Source organism: Periplaneta americana, chromosome 2 (genome assembly GCF_040183065.1).
Source record: "Periplaneta americana isolate PAMFEO1 chromosome 2, P.americana_PAMFEO1_priV1, whole genome shotgun sequence".
NCBI lineage: Eukaryota > Metazoa > Arthropoda > Insecta > Blattodea > Blattidae > Periplaneta > Periplaneta americana.
In genome coordinates, this window is record NC_091118.1 from 197,362,792 (window position 1) to 197,381,065 (window position 18,274).

The following is an 18,274-nucleotide window of genomic DNA, read 5'->3' on the forward strand; positions in this document are numbered from 1 at the left end:
CAATAGATGAGGCAATAGTAAGCACATTCCTTTCACGGTTGATCTCCTGGTTGGAGAACAGTATCTGAGCCACCTCGCTCGATCACTTACTAATTTATAGGCCTATTAGAATTCATTTCAAAACTTCACAAAGTTTTCACTGTCTATTTCTATTTATTTGTCGTTGCTATTGTAACGATGAAGACGTTTGTGGGAGTAATAAGGATAATGATTCGGTTGTGTTATTCATCGTGTATTTACGTAACGTCACCATTAAAACATTATAATGTCATACGTTGTTTCGACACTTCCGCTAGTTATCATATCCCGACGCAACGTGTGGTCGGGCGACTGACCAAGTTCCTGACGGGCTTGGCGAAGGTGCCAACCTGCGAGTTGCTAAAATCTTTATATACGTTTCCATATCAAAGTACTCATAGTGATGGAATTTTAATGATTTTCACGCGACTTACTTCAAACGTCTCGTGGCTACAATGTTTTGTCCGGGCGCATGTAATACTCGTATTTAACTTACCATAACTAACAACGACTGAGTCTTAACATTACAACTAGGCAACGTTGCTTAAGCACGAATGGCTTGTATTATTCTGGGTGGCTAAAAAGCCACGACCTCCAGTATATGATATAATACTAGCGTAATAATAATAATAATAATAATAATAATAATAATAATAATAATAATAATAATAATAATAATAATAAAAATAATAATAATAAAAAGGGCTGATACATTCAAACATATCACATTAGAATACCTACATTAAGTCTAATCGATGCATATATACTTTCTGCAGACAACAATTATAAAATGTAAGCCTATAGAGAAAAATGGTAAAATACTATCTTTTACAGATGAAATAAAAGCACTCTGTTATTCCTATCATAATAAATAATTAAGTAAGTAAATAAATATAAATAAATAAATAAACAAAATTTCAGCAGAAAATTTCACCTATCGTATTCTCCAGCAAAGATTGTAACTTAAAAAATTTATGGAACTGTCTTGAGGAACCACCATAAGTATACAAGATCAATATAGTTCGAGAATCCCTTCTACCACTGAAAGAAACATAACCCGATTGTCCATTTATTAATATAATTATATTCATGCTTGCACTTGCATTTAAAATCCCATATTATACATCATTCTCCAATGTTTCTTATTTTCTGCCTTCCTCTTAGTGTCTATATATGATCCATATATCTTAATGCATCCTTAAGTTTCTTCTCAGCTAATTTCTTTTTCTCTTCCTGATCAGTAAGGTTCGAATAAAGTAGCTGTATCAGGATAGGCTGTATAGCTACCCCCTAGCTAAAACACCAGTGAATGGACAGTACAGCCGATAGGAACTGAATATACGTCGTCACTACTGTCGGCTGGGGGACACGCGACAACTAGTTAATTATTTTTTTTATTTCAGTAGGTTATTTTACGACGCTTTATCAACAGCTTAGGTTATTTAGCGTCTGAATGAGATGAAGGTGATAATGGCGGTGAAATGAGTCCGGGGTCCAGCACCGAAAGTTACCCAGCATTGGCTCATATTGGGTTGAGGGAAAACCCCGGAAAAAACCTCAACCAGGTAACTTGCCCCGACCGGTAATCGAACCCGGGCCACCTGGTTTCGCGGCCAGACGTGCTAACCGTTACTCGCCGGACCAACTAGTTAATGTTTGTAAACAAAACGCATGGGCCAAAGATGCCTATCCTGATACAGCTACTTTATCCGTACCTGACTGATCGGTGTCACCATTATTCTTTCTCCACCCACTCATTCCAAGACCTGCCCTTGGGCACAAAACTATGAATGAATGAATGAATGAATGAATGAATGTTATATAGCTACAGAATCCTGATTATGTAAACCTAGAAGTTTTTGTAATAGTAATAGTAATAGTAATAATAATAATAATAATAATAATAATAATAATAATAATAATAATAATAACAGCTACTGTTGGAGGTACTTCCCTGTTCCCGGAGGAGATCCCGAAGACTAGCACTAAAGTCCGATTGTTATTGTGGCTTGCAACTCCTTCATTTAACAAAGATTGTTGAGTCTAAACGGCCGCTTTGTTACTAACATGACTATAATCTTTTCGCTGTAAGAAAAATCCTAATGTAAACAATAGCACGTGACTGAAGTGAGGCTTCATTGGCCAATGTTTGGCGCCATAGATTCTCAGTACGTGTTCCCGCCTACTGTTGTACATTCTGTTTTATGTTAAACATTTCCCGTTACTTGTCAAGTAGACCTAACCTCACTACTATCATTCGTTTGCCTAGGAAACATTTACTTTATAATTACTGCAATTAAATTATTTTTAAGTCTTGTCTTCACAATGGACAGTTGAGGGTGCAGAAGCCATACTACAGTACCATGTGCTTACGCGAACAACTAGGAGCTCAAGTGACGCCGCTTTTACAAGAACAGACTACCTCGGTATTACCACAGTCTACTATACACAGTCGCGAAGCTCAATATGTAGTAAAAATGCAAACATGGATAGTTGCCCACCACTAGGATCGCTACTATCGCCTCATCATCGCAGATCTCTCTCCTAGTAGACGACAAAATATGTTACACTTTCGTTATGTTCTTTTGTTAAAATTAACACCTTCCTTCCATTATTGAAATATTAAATGCATAAAGTTAATTTATTATTTTAATGAAGTATATTAAATTCCACCATAAACTCGAAGATACCTGCAAGAAATAAGTTAATATTATTTTTGTTTGTGCAAAACGAACTGAAATTTACTATAATCGCTTCACTCATTCAAGATTATAGCGATAATTAACTATGAAACCAATAAATATTAATTTTCATTTCCCTTTACAACAATAATAATGGAAATATGAATTAATGGAGTAACTTACGTGTACCGGTACTTGTAGTGTAGGCTTACGTAGTTAACAAAGTGGGATGAGGTTAAGCAATAATAATCACACCAGAATTGGAAATAAAACGTGATCAATAAATTTATTGTAACAGACTTTTTCTACGTCTCTAGTAAAGTAACAAATAAAAATATCAACAAAATTAACAGCTATAATTAAAAACATCCTTTGAAAAAAAAAAGTAGGCCTAAGCAATAATAATCCCACCAGAATTGAAAATAAAACGTGATCAATAAATTTCATTAAAACAAACTTAATTTTTCAACGTCTCTAGTAAAATATTATTATTCCAATTATTGTATTTTAGCCATTAACATTTTCATTACAACCAATACCGAACATTTCACAAGCATCAATGTGAAATACGCAACGAGCTAGCACTCGATGGAAATACGACACAGTCCAAAGTCGACCGTGGACAGTCTATTGTTTCTAGTTGCTAACCGCTTGGAGCGCTTTATCACGAGATTTGCAAAAAATCACTTCAAGCTTCGCGACTGTATATATTAGACTGTGGTATTACTGTTGGTGTTCATCCGCGTTCATAGTGCATAACAAAATATAAAAGTAGCTTTTCTTTTACATATCGTTTTACATATGAGTGAAGTTATATGTTTCATTATATTTAACGACTAGAATTCAATTTTTTACATTCAAATAATACAAGATTATAGTTTCCAAGTACGAACTATATTTTCCTGCGTCGTGCGAGTGTTTCGACTGGGAGCCAATCACGGGTATGACAGCCACGTGCTTATGTTTACATTAGGATTTTTCTTACAGCGAAAACAGTATAGCTACTGTACGTGGCGCCATCCGTCGATTCAGCCATGTAAGCTCAGGCTCCTATCAAATCTCCATCTGTACGCCAGTCACAATACTACATCACGCCGCACCATTTTGGGTAGAAGCTATTGCAATGATTTTGATGAAAATTTGAATGAAGATTGACTGTGGAATGATAGATGGAAACGAGAGAACTCCAAGAAAAACCTCACTGCTAAACCTTCCAAAGAGTCCTTGCTTTTCTTCCCTTGCGAAGGATGCCGTGGTACAATAGAAATTTAGCTATCTGTTGAAATATTACTTTCTTCATGACTGAGCATTTCTCCTCTACGTGTCCCTGCACTGCATGCATATGTTGTAATTCTGACCAGATGTGCCTCTGATAACCGTGAGTCTCTCGACCAATTTATCTGATGCATGCGTACTTAACAAGCGTCTTGTTATACGGACGGGGCTGTTCACATCTAGCTAGAACATTTTTTCTCGGAGACAAGAACACAAGCACGTACCTGGTCTGGCTTAACATAGACATGACGTCAGAGAATCTTGGTCTACACAGCTTTCAAATTCATATAATGTTATATAATAATTATGTACCTCCTTTTGTAGGGCAAATATCTAAATTTAACCAATTACTCAGACATTGATCTTACTAATTATGGAACCATAAAAAGTGAAACAATTGAGCCTTTTATGCTGCTGTTCGCATTACTTTTGTCACTTTGTCATCGTGTTACGCAATACATTATGATGTAACACTCACTTGGTAACAGGCAACGCTAATTCATTCGGCGTAACTCGAAAATCATTTCAATTACAGAGAATCCGATTACACATTTTAAAAGCTCGTGACTTTTTACGCAATCAATAAGCAATAGTTTGGGAGACATCTAAACGGGTATGTTATGAGTAAATAAATATTGCACATCAGTTTCTTTAATTGGTTATTTTACCACGCTTTTCCAACTGCTGTGATTATACGGCATCTGAATGAGATGGAGGTGATAATGCCAGTGAAATTAGTCCAGGATCCAACGCCGAAAGTTACCCAGCATTTACTCTTATTAGGTTGAGGGAAAGTCTCGGAAAAACCTCAACCAAGTAACTTGTCCCAACCGGGATTTGAATTTGGGTCCACTCGTTTTACGGTCAGGCATGCTAACTGTTACTTCACAGCGGTGGACAACCAGTTTCTTAAACCTGTAATACTTACTTACTGGCTTTTAAGGAACCCGGAGGTTCATTGCCGCCCTCACATAAGGCCGTCATTGGTCCCTATCCTGAGCAAGATTAATCCAGTCTCTATCATCATATTCCACCTCCCACAAATTCATTTTATTATCTTCCCATCTATGTCTCGCACTCCCTAAAGGTCTGCTTCCCTCCGGCCTCCCAACTAACACTCTATATGCATTTCTGGATTCGCCCATACGTGCTAAATGCCTTGCCCATCTCAAACGTCTGGATTTAATGTTCCTAATTATGCCAGGTGAAGAATACAATGCGTGCAGTTCTGTGTTGTGTAACTTTCTCCATTCTCCTGTAACTTCATCCCTCTTAGTCCCAAATATTTTCCTAAGCACCTTATTCTCAAACACCCTTAACCTATGTTCCTCTCTCAAAGTGAGAGTCCAAGTTTCACAACCATAAAGAACAACCGGTAGTATAACTGTTTTATAAATTCTAACTTTCAGATTTTTTGACAGCAGACTCGATGATAAAAGCTTCTCAACCGAATAATAACAGGCATTTCCCATATTTATTCTGTGTTTAATTTCCTCCCGAGTGTAATTTGTATTTGTTACTGTTGCTCCAAGATATTTGAACTTCTCCACCTCTTCAAAATGATCAATTTACATTATGGATTTTATTATTACGTTCCTTATCGTTGTAGAGCTACTAAGCATTAAAATATTGTTACGCTCAATGTGTCGCTCTAAGTGCGATGGTCGCAAAAGTTTCAAGTGTAGTCTCATGGATAGACTTTGAAGTAAAAAAATTCTCAGTTCATAAATGAAGTTATTTTAAATAATAAATACCACGGAATGGAAATAAAATAGTCATTAAAGCGCTGCCAGCTCAGGATTCACCTATGCTGTACAAATGAAAAGTTACGTTCAAAGAAGAAAACAAAAGTGGAACAAAATATATAAATTGAAACTCTACAAAACCGTTGACATAAAAAAATTAGATAAAATTATAGCTACATTGTGTATTTTTCGTACCTTTCCGGAGTTTCAAGTGTAGTCCCATATTTTCTGGGCTTCTATTTTTCCGACTTGATGGAAGGATCCTTGGTACGACATCCATAAGTTGGAGCGAGTCGAACGACGGGTCACTCCCTAAAACAACAAAAGATATGAGATTGACAACGGATAAACATTCATATCTTCGGCGGGATCGTGGCTTCTACGCAAGTTAAAAAGCGACTCTCGCCTTTGCCTTTGCCTTTGCCTTTGCCTTTGCCTTTGCGTACTCTAAGGTTCGCCACAAAATGAGACAAAATAAGAAGCTAAAATATACGGCACGAGTGCCAAAACCATTCAGTAAATGATTGGAATGTATCCAAGATGGGTAAAAACAGATTAGTGAAACAGAACTGAGATAAGTTACCTAAGAAGATAAAACAAATGTCAAACGACCACCAAAACGATGGAGGGTTTTCTTTAATGAGTTAAGAGGAACGAAATATTATCGTTACAAAGGAGATAATGTGTAAGGAATTAAGACTCATTTGTTGTATCCATCTCTTCTTCGGCCAGCCAACATTAATTTTTACAGTCTCCATCTCTTCTTCGGCCAGCCAAGATTAATTTTTACAGTCTAAGGTTTATAATTTAATACTATTTTCGAAATGAGGTGTTCCTACAATTAATTAAAATGTGTCTCAGTGAAACGTACAGCAGAGTTCGTATACGTCAGTTTCTGTCAAATGCGTTTCCAATTCATTGTGGGCTAAAGCAAGGAGATGCACTATAACCTTTACTTTTTAACTTTGCTCTAGAGTATGCCATTAGGAAAGTCCAGGATAACAGAGAGAGTTTGGAATTGAACGGGTTACATCGGCTGCTTGTCTATGCGGATGACGTGAATATGTTAGGAGAAAATCCACAAACGATTAGGGAAAATACGGGAATTTTACTTGAAGCAAGTAAAGAGATAGGTTTGGAAGTAAATCCCGAAAAGACTAAGTATATGATTATGTCTCGTGACGAGAATATTGTACGAAATGGAAATATAAAAATTAGAAATTTATCTTTCGAAGAGATGGAGAAGTTCAAATATCTTGGAGCAACAGTAACAAATATAAATGATACTCGGGAGGAAAAATCTCAAAGTTAGAATTTATAAAACAGTTATATTACCGGGTGTTCTTTATGGTTGTGAAACTTGGACTCTCACTTTGCGAGAGGAACATAGGTTAAAGGTGTTTGAGAATAAGGTGCTTAGGAAAATATTTGGGGCTAAGAGAGATGAAGTTACAGGAGAATGGAAAAAGTTACACAACGCAGAACTGCACACATTGTATTCTTCACCTGACATAATTAGGAACATTAAATCCAGATGTTTGAGATGGGCAGGGCATGTAGCACGTATGGACGAATCCATAAATGCATATAGAGTGTTAGTTGGGAGGCCGGAGGGAAAAAGACCTTTAGGGAGGCCGAGACGTAGATGAGAAGATGATATTAAAATGGATTTGAGGGAGGTGGGATATGATGATAGAGAATGGATTAATCTTGCTCAGGATAGGGACCAATGGCGGGCTTATGTGAGGGCGACAATGAACCTCCGGGTTCCTTAAAAGCCAGTGAGTAAGTAAGTAAGGTGTTCCTACATTCCTTTTCAATTCTTTCTACATTATATTAGTATAAATGTTCCTACCAATTTGAAGATGCTGAGTGCTCTCCTGATAGTAAACGGTTCAAGCGCCAAGATCTCAGCTCATCGTCAGTACAGGTGACACAAATATTGCCGGCTCCTGCATATTCATGTAATACTTCACTCCACAGATCTTAATGTTGTCAGTGATGCCATTAGCCCCACAGCTAAACATTTCCGCGTGAGAGAGCGTCTTAATCGTTTCCTTGTGCTCAGACTGTGTGCGTCATTGGTCGCGGGGGGTGGGGGGTACTTGAGATCAAGCAACAGCTGTGTAACGAGTTACTGCACTGGCTGCCCAGGATCATGGCCTCTCTTGCTCGAAAAACATGCCAACCGTGAGGAGACCATCCTAACACTTGTCCAAGATAGCTGCTGAAGATTTCCAAGAAGTTTAATTCAGCTTTGTAGCATACCGCTCCGTTGACATTGTCAATGATGGAGTAGAATCATCATCATAATCGTCTATTGAATTCTTTCCGATCTCACTCTTATTAAGTTTAAGAAACATCATTAGACTTATTAGGAATTGATGATTGGCACTGCAGTCCAAATATGTTTTTTGTACATCCCATATGAAATGAATTACGTGCCGATTGTACTTATTGGCTAAGCCGGTTCCACCATCTTCCGCATTACATATTCCGCTTCATATTACAAATCCGAAAACCGTATGTCTGGTGACTGTCTGCTGTAGGCTATCTGAGAGATTCACCTGAGTTGTCTCCCCCGCCGTGAAGACCTGGGCATGGATGAATATATAATAGGATGCGAAACTGCGGTCAGCACCATCTGACGGAAGAGGGTTCAAATAAGATGATCAGCGCCCGACGTCGTGGGTGGTGGACATTAGAACTAAGCGTTGGGTAGATTACCCAGAGTTCTCTATCCATTCGTTCGAGACAAACACGATGCTCGAGAAGACAAGATGGCAGCCAGAAACTTGCCAGTGAGTGGACATAAAGTGATACTAAGTGTGTGTATAAGCAGTGATGATTATGTACGTTGTAAAAATAGTGTTGTTGAATGTATTGTAAAGTAATAGTAATATAATAAATTGAACTATCTAAGTAGTTTTTGCTGACTTTTCCATTGCACTGTACACTAAACACCCAAAGAATACAATCCCAATCATCTAATCTTTTGATTTATTTTCTGTCTCTGTTTGGTTATATTTTAATTGGGTAGTGTAAAACAGATCGTCTCTTTTATCTTCCTGTTGACTCCGGTAAGAATTTTCAGTGGAAGATGGTGTGAGAAATAAAAATGTAAATGTTTTATTTTAAATTGGGTTAGTTGAGAATATCGATGAGGGTGGGAGGGAAGGAATATTTTTTGCATAGTTTAACATTTTCGTCACCAGGTGCGCTGCTAAATGCATGGAGTAATTAGTTTTTGTTTTCGCTACTTGGCGAGCTGCTAGATGCAATAAGTTCTCCTCCGTCCAACAGATGTCAGCAAGATCAGTTTCTACATTAGCGCCTCTAGTATGTGTTACGGGAAACTCAGTAAGTGTCGCATGCTACTATATATTTATCCATGACCTGGAGCGTTCGTTGTTTTGTAGAATGCCTCACAACAGCCATCTACCAATCTTTGGCAGAATTAGTGACACTGTTTTGTCACGTTGTCAACATAGCGCAAACCTTCCGCTTGTAACAATAAAGCACAAATTTACAAACTCAAGACAAAGAGTAGGTGCATACCTATTCATTCTCCACTAAAGGGAGTTTAATATCCTGCTGGGAATTTACTTCAGATCAAGTATAACAGCTAAAAACGCTGCCACGTTGAGCCACAACGAACTGGGCGAGCAAAGAAAATCTACAGGGTGGAAGTAATCTAACTGTGCAAATTGAAGGGGACAACAGAATACATTAAAACACATACAAAACCTCTTTTGCATTTTGTAATTAAGTGCATCGTTAATTAGAAAATTAAGCTGAAAGTCTGCGTAGTTTGGCAACATCGCACCGCCGGCTGATCTACGAATAAGTACGTACAGATACGGAATTAAAATTTGAAGCGAGTCTTGATGAGAGTCCACCTGTATATAGGCAACAGTTCCACACGACTGTCCACAAGTAGCATACATAGAGGGGCTCTTGTTTACTGCACATGCACATGTCTGAAGAGCAACATTTCGTCTCTTAATCGCATCAGGGTTGTCAGATTTTCTAGTGTGAAGAAATAACAATACGTGTTAATATATACTTTTTTAATTTGCAAAAAACAGTTCATCTTATTGAAAAACCGCAAAGAGATCAATAATTCTTTATCAGTTTTTCTAATGATGAGTAAAAAATTAGAATCATAAGGAGGACAGTATTTATCGACTAAACAGTGTTAACATTTACGGAAAACATTTTTTTTTTTTTTGTCTGAGAAAAGTATTCATCTGGGAGAATTCTAAGATGAGTAATCGAACTTTTCACTGGACATTGCCATCTAAATAAGCACCTACACATATTGGGCCTTAGTGATGATCCAACTTGTAGGAAATGTGGGATGGAGGTTGAGTCATCACTTCACATTTTGCTAGATTGCCCAGGTCTAAGCCAAATGAGGCATCCTATCTCGGGAAACATATATTGCCTCCCGAGGAATTATAGGAAATTAAATCCAGTAGCATCGCAAGGCTGGTGTCGCATTGCGGTCTTCTGGGTTGATTTCCAGCTCATGGGGTGCACAATGGGCCATTTGTCTCTAAGTGCTACAGTTGAAGTATACAACCTTATAAATCTAGAAGAAGAAGAAGAAGAAGAAGAAGAAGAAGTATTAACTTGAGATTAATATGGTAATAGAATTTTGTTGTACTCTGTTCAAGGAATAAGATGTAAAAATCTGCAGTCATAAAACTTCCACTTTGTAAACATAAGCGGGACTTTCACACTTTGCTAGCGATATCAGAACTGACTGATTATCTATAGTATGTGAACTCCAAACTTGTAGCTCACTTGTCTCATTCCGAAATGCGCCGTTCCACTGAAACAACTCGAAAAATTGTGAAGTTGAAATGAGAACGTAAACTTCCATAGAAAATTCACAGCTAAAGAGTAGTGTGTGCATTTTATGGGAGCTGTGTTGTAACAGTTCTTCAGCTACGCAGTTAGCATGTACAGCATTTGCAATGAGTCATGTACTCACGCATACAATAACAGTTGTGTCCCTTTCTCCCGGAACTGGCACTGACTTCAACAGACACGCACAACAACAAAGAATCTAAAACAACACATCATGTGTTAACTTTCCAAAGGGGTTGAGGAGGAAGAGAATCCTTCATCTTGACACTCAATTGTGTTTACGAATTCGTCCCAAGGGATAAATAAGTACGTAAAAGGTAAAGGTATCCCCGTAACATGCCATGAAGGCACTTGGGGGGCATGGAGGTAGAGCCCCATGCTTTCCATGACCTCGGCACTAGAATGAGGTGGTGTGGTCGGCACCACGCTCTGACCGCCTTTTACCCCCGGGAAAGACCCGGTACTCAATTTTATAGGAGGCTGAGTGAACCTCGGGGCCGTTCTGAAAGTTTGGCAACGAGAAAAAATCCTGTCACCACCTGGGATCGAACCCCGGACCTATAAATAAGTACGTAGAGGAAATTTTTTTTTATTGTCTTTACTATTCCAGTACGCCAATGACTGTTCACATTAGTGGACAAAATATCTTTTTCTGGTCAACACGTAAAATTTTACGTTCCTCACTTGAAATAAACAATTATACGCAATGCGCAAGGTACTTACTTACTTTTCTGTTTTCAATAGAATACTTTACAGTTCAGGTAGTCTGTCTTCTAAGAAAACATCCCATAATTCTGTAGTGCTCGGGAAAAGTGGCATAAGTCAGTTTCCACAAACCTTTTTTGATAATTTATTGACAACTTACGGAACATCTGCTCGCTTGGGAAAAGAGACATAAGTATTTCTCCCATTACAATAATTCATACAGAAAGAAAATCAAATCGACATAAACCAGTGTAAGTTGTCAATAAATTATCAAAAAAGGTTTGTGGAAATTGACTTATGTCACTTTTCCCAGGCACTGCAGAATTATTGTCCACAGTCTTCTATTCTTAATTTGGAATTTTCTAAAGAATATGTGGCTGTAGTGTTGGAAACAATAAGGTGCAGCTTTGATATTGCGTCGAACTAATATCCGTGGGTTTGAATCCCACCAGTATAGGAATGTTCTTCTATTGTCAGTATCATGTTCCTGTGCTGTTTTAGCTGAATGCCCAACGTTGTATCTACGATATATGAGCCGATCAGAGCAAAAGTGGTGCAAGTCAAAATTTGGTAATTAGGTTTAAAGTAAAAATTCTGTAAAATACCGTGCAAAGTAGCAATTAATATGGTCTTCTTGCTATTCACTGACTACTAATAGCTTAAATAAATTGAATATTAATTGCTACTTTGTGCTGTACTTTACATAATGTTTACTTTAACCCTCATTATTCATTTTGACTTACACCACTCTTGCTCTGAACGGCTCATATCATGAAAGCGTTAATAATTAAAGCTATAGGAAAAATCCAGATGTACCTAAACTTCGGCCTATTCTGTTCCGTTATTATTAAGTGCAGAGAAAAAAATGTTATTTTGAAGGGATGTTAAATTGTTAAGGCCTAATTGTATAAAACTCCCTGACTAAAGATCAACTTTGATCGAAGATCGAAAAGTGAACCGAGTTCAGACACTTCTTCTATTGTATAAAACTTTTCTGCGATCAAATTATCTTGGTTCAAATGCAATCAAAGTTCACGTGAAAAGGATTTGGCAACATCGCATAAACAGGTGAAATACGTGATGCGCGGACAGGTTTGTTCAGTGTTGCCAATCTAGCGACTTTAACTCTTTTTCAACAACAATTTCTTTTAACTTTTATATTGCTTAAATAGGGATTGAGTGACCTTTTTAGCACCCCATAGTGACAAAATTTAATCTTTCTTTGTTGATAATGAGAAATCTAGCGACTTTACAACTACTTTTTGGCGACTTTCCGTACACTCTGTTGGAGACACTGGTTTTTTGTGCAATGTAAATAATGGCGTACAATAAGAAGAAGGTTGACTGTTCTCCGAGTTGTTATCATGTTATGGTGTTTGATACTGCTAAACATAATAAAGCTTTATAAAACGACAATTTTCGTTTAGTAATACAGTTAATTGAAAATTTATGAACGTACCTATCATATCCATTAATAATTAATGGTTGTTATAAACATAATATAATTATAGGTTATGTTATTTGATACTGCTGAACATGATAGAGCCTTATAAAATATAAGATTGTTTGTGTATTAAGGCAAGAAATTGAAATAAATATATATATATATATATATATATAAATGTACCTATCATATCTATTAATATATATATGTCGACCTGGTTGGCACGTTGGTATAGTGCTGGCCTTCTATGCCCAAGGTTGCGGGTTCGATCCCGGGCCAGGTCGATGGCATTTAAGTGTGCTTAAATGCGACAGCCTCATGTCAGTAGATTTACTGGCATGTAAAAGAACTCCTGCGGGACAAAATTCCGGCACATCCGGCGACGCTGATATAACCTCTGCAGTTGCGAGCGTCGTTAAATAAAACATAACATAACATCTATTAATATTAATAATAATGGATATTTTATTTGCACAATCTGTCACTCGTATATTTCAAACAGAAAATAAATAACTGAGCTTGGATCATCTAACTTAATCGGAGAAATTTCTTCCGTCAAAGTTGACTTTAGTTTGAGACAAATTAATCTCAGATTAGACTTTATACAACACAAAATTCCAAGTTCAGCTGAAACAAGGATCAATTTAACCTCTGATCTAAGATTAAATGGTTTATGCAATCGGGCCTAAGAGATTTGAGGAATTCTTGGTGGTTGCATAGCTTGTGTATGTTTCAGCCGTGTGGTGAAATAGGTATAATGTCTTAATTTCATTTTCAGGAGCCTTCATAGACAGCTATAATACCGATTTGTCACTAAAGATGGAATGTTAAGTAGACTATCCCCAAAACGCCGAAAATTATTTCAACACGCGTTCAAGCACCCAATAAGTTACGTCACGAAAACCTAATTGGTATTGCGCAAAGTGTGTTAATAAACTTTAATTTTCTATGTTGGTAATATTGGATACTTTCTACCCACATCTATTTGTAAGTTACGTAAACGACATTGTATAACGGAGGAGGAAAAAAGTGTTATCAGTTGAGGAACAAATAATACCATTATTTCAAATACCATATCTAATAACACCTTTCCTACAAGTAGCTTTATTTGTTGCAAGTGGTCGAAGTTTCCACGCTGAGTCAATTGAAATACGAGTAACGTTTTCTAAATGTTTCGAAACATTGCCTTTAACAGACGTGTTTCTGCAGACATGCTTTATGTTCTTCCTCACTTCTCTTGTTATCTGTGATTAATCCTAGCATGCGAAGTATAAGAAACGTAGATTTATGCTTGCTTGTAGTTGAAAGCTTTTTTTGTAAATGTCAGAGGCTTCATGTTACACAACAAGTAGTTGATTATATTTCTTATTCAGGGAATTAAGTTTTTTTTTCCTGCTTTATCCAATTATTTAATCTAAAATGATAGCAGAAACATTTCAAAACATCACAGAAAATTATAATCAAAATCTATACTAATAATAAATCTGTAGCCGAAATTTTTCTGGTAATTTTAGATTTTCCAAAAATAATTGGTCCTAACATATATAATTAACCACCCTGAAACCGAAAATCTCTTTTTTGAAATTTTTGTTTGTATGACTGTATGCAGGGTTTGGAATTGAACGGGCTACATCAGCTTCTTGTCTATGCAGATGACGTGAATATGTTAGGAGAAAATACACAAACGGTTAGGGAAAACACGGAAATTTTACTTGAAGCAAGTAAAGCGATCGGTTTGGAAGTAAATCCCGAAAAGACAAAGTATATGATTATGTCTCGTGACGGGAATATTGTACGAAATGGAAATATAAATATTGGAGATTTATCTTTCGAAGAGGTGGAAAAATTCAAATATCTTGGAGCAACAGTAACAAATATAAATGACACTCGGGAGGAAATTAAACGCAGAATAAATATGGGGAATGCGTGTTATTATTCGGTTGAGAAGCTCTTATCATCCAGTCTGCTGTCCAAAAATCTGAAAGTTAGAATTTATAAAACAGTTATATTACCGGTTCTTCTATATGGCTGTGAAACTTGGACTCTCACTCTGAGAGAGGAACATAGGTTAAGGGTGTTTGAGAATAAGGTGCTTAGGAAAATATTTGGGGCTAAGCGGGATGAAGTTACAGGAGAATGGAGAAAGTTACACAACACAGAACTGCACGCATTGTATTCTTCACCTGACATAATTAGGAACTTGAAATCCAGACGTTTGAGATGGGCAGGGCATGTAGCACGTATGGGCGAATCCAGAAATGCATATAGAGTGTTAGTTGGGAGACCGGAGGGAAAAAGACCTTTAGGGAGGCCGAGACGTAGATGGGAGGATAATATTAAAATGGATTTGAGGGAGGTGGGGTATGATGATAGAGACTGGCTTAATCTTGCACAGGATAGGGACCGATGGCGGGCTTATGTGAGGGCGGCAATGAACCTTCGGGTTCCTTAAAAGCCATTTGTAAGTAAGTAAGTATGACTGTCTGTATGTTTGTTACTTTTTCACGCGATAATGGCTGAACGGATTTCGATGAAAATTGGAATATAAATTAAGTTCGTTGTAACTTAGATTTTAGGCTATATGGCATTCAAAATACATTATTTAAAAGGGGGGTTATAAGGGGGCCTGAATTAAATAAATCGAAATATCTCGCTTATTATTGATTTTTGTGAAAAATGTTACATAACAAAAGTTTCTTTAAAAATAATTTGCGATAAGTTTTATTCCTTGAAACATTTGGATAGGACTGATATTTAATGAGATAAATGAGTTTTAAAATTAAAATAACTGCCATTTAAGGCCGTGTAATGAATTAAAAAACAAATGACTTCGTCCATAAGGGGCCTTGGACAGCAACAATCGAAAACTATGAAATATAGCCTACAGAGAATGTTTCTGTGTTTGTATGAAGTAATATCGGAAGCTAAATTAACCGATTTGTATAATTAATTATTATTTCACCATTGGAAAGTGTACTTTCTCAGATGGACATAATGCTATAATGTTATTACAGTAACTCCTGATATAATATAATATAATATAATATAATATAATATAATATAATATAATATAATATAATATAATATAATATAATATAATATAATATAGTATAATATGTAATATTATATAATATAATTTAAGCTATTTGAAGGGTTCAGAACCATAGTGGGCCAAGCGCCATTTACTGAATACGTAGAAAACAAGGGTTAAAATTAAGTTATTACCATAATTCAATGGAAACCTATAACAAGCAAAATAAAATATACACATTAAATCTAAATGATATCAATCTTCATTAAACTATGGTTGCATGTAATAAAAATTAAGAAACATGTTAAAGGAATTGTCATTGCACCAAATGAGTGTCTCTGGACCAAAATGATCGCATTTTAATTATTTGGATCCAATTTAAATTAAGTAACATATTAAACGATTTATCCTTCTATCAAAACACGAATGTTCCCTGGATCAAATGTCCTATTTTAATTATGTAATTACTTTATATTTATTTCTAACGTGTGCAGCGGAGCGCACGGGTACGGCTAGTATTTAATAAAAAGTTACATAAAATAAAATTCTAACAAGTTTTAAATGTTGGTCTCCTTAAATTGGTTAATGCACAAAAACGGTTTCTAAGAAACGTACTTGCAGACGTCACTTCCTTGAGAAAGGAGCCATACTCAAATATCATAGAGAAATCTCCATACCGAGAAATTAGTCTGTGTGTATTGGCATGGTCCCTCGCAACAACGGACGCGTAATTTCCAGGTAGTGCTGCTGGTCGAGAGTACGTGATTCGATGTAAGAGGTATTATGGAGTCGGTTTGAGTGCGTTAGGTTCTTCGGAGGCACCGAGCCATGAAGGAAGGCTGAGCAGAAGAAAAGTAGGTCGTCAACTTCATCAAGGTACTTGCGCGACGTCTAGTAACAACAAACAGGAGCCCGGAACCGGGCAACATGGTCGCCGTATTAATTACAGTTAAGCACCGCAGGAGTTCAATCTTCATTCCACGTAACAAACGCGACTTCGACGGTTTTTACTCCAAATCGGTGGGTACCCGAAGCCAGTCTCTCTCAAAGTTTTCTGCAGATGCGCTTTCAATATTTGTTACGTACCCTCATAGTAAATATAATAATTATAACAAGTTAACTGTAGGCCTATGTGTAAAAGCTATTTTTAAAATTATTATTATTATTATTATTATTATTATTATTATTATTATTATTATATAAACATTAAAGTATTCCTATTTGCTTTTTAGTACGTCAGGGATCAAAGGAATGAATAATAACTTCGACATAGATTTTTATGCACCAAATATAGCTAGTTTAAATATGCACACAAATATGTAGTTAAAGTCGAAAAATATGCACTTAAATATGCCATTAAAATTAATAAATGAGGTTGCTTATTCGGCACAAATTCAAATTAATACAGACAGTATTTCCGAACAGGCACTTCGCTAAGGTTGCCACGCATCCAGCTTTCGGCGGTATTGTCCCTGATTCCGGGGAAACTACTTTTTTTCCCGCCTATGCCGATTTTAAGAGCAGCAAAGTATATTCTAAATATAACATGGAAACGCAAATGTGAGTTAGCATGTAAATACATTTTCTTAGTGTTCGTACTTTTATGTTAACTCTGTAGGCTTCATTAATCCATAGTTTTCTTCCCAAGGTTAGGTCTTTTACTGCAAACCCAGCATTCTCCAATCTTTCCTCTATATGCATACGATCCATGTTGCCTATTACCTGATATCTTCTCTGCCCCGAACTTTTCTTCCGTTCACCATTCTTTCCAGTGCATCCTTTAGACAGTTTTTTTTTTTTTAACCAGTGATCCAGCCAATTTCTTTTTCTCTTCCTGATCAGTTTCAGCATCATTCTTTCTTCACTCACTCTTTCTAGTACAGCTTCATTCCCTATTTTCTCTGTCCATATTAAAAATACATGACAATTGATTCCGTAATAAATAATGATTGTTATTTTAAAAGTACATAAAGTTAATTTAACACATGACGAAATAGTTCACAGTGTTCAACAATATTTTGGATATTAAGAAAATGTGATGTTGGTTACGAAAAATGTTTACTTAATGGAAAATAATTTACGGAGAGTTTTGTAGTTCACATAAAATTTAAATTCTAGAGGTAGAGCAATGGATTCGTCTGCTTGTCCTAAATACATTCGAGTTTTATCTTTCACCTGTAATGTATCCATATATCACTCAGAGACTATAGCTTATTTTTCGCTCGTTTATAAAGTTGCGAAGACTTCTACATTATCGTCTTGACTTGTAAATACCTGTTCTGTTCTTGTGAGGTTGCAGCAATCGTTTCAAAGATTTTGAGGACTTCTACAAAAATAATTATGACTTGTAGGTACTTCTGCAGTCAACGATGCTATTGCAGCATCCATTAATGCTCATTTCGAAGGTTCTGATGGCTTCTATAATGTCAATACAACTAAACAAAGTAATGGAACTCGACTAAAAGCTTAGTTAACCAAAGTAGGCACACTGAGACGAAAT

The 18,274-nt window shown here is 36.5% G+C and overlaps 1 protein-coding gene across 3 annotated transcripts in view; it reads left to right on the plus strand.

Moving 5' to 3' along the window:
- Positions 1–18,274, plus strand: part of Ets98B (DNA-binding protein Ets98B) — a 159,357-nt gene that overhangs the window by 99,678 nt on the left and 41,405 nt on the right. The window lies entirely within an intron of this gene.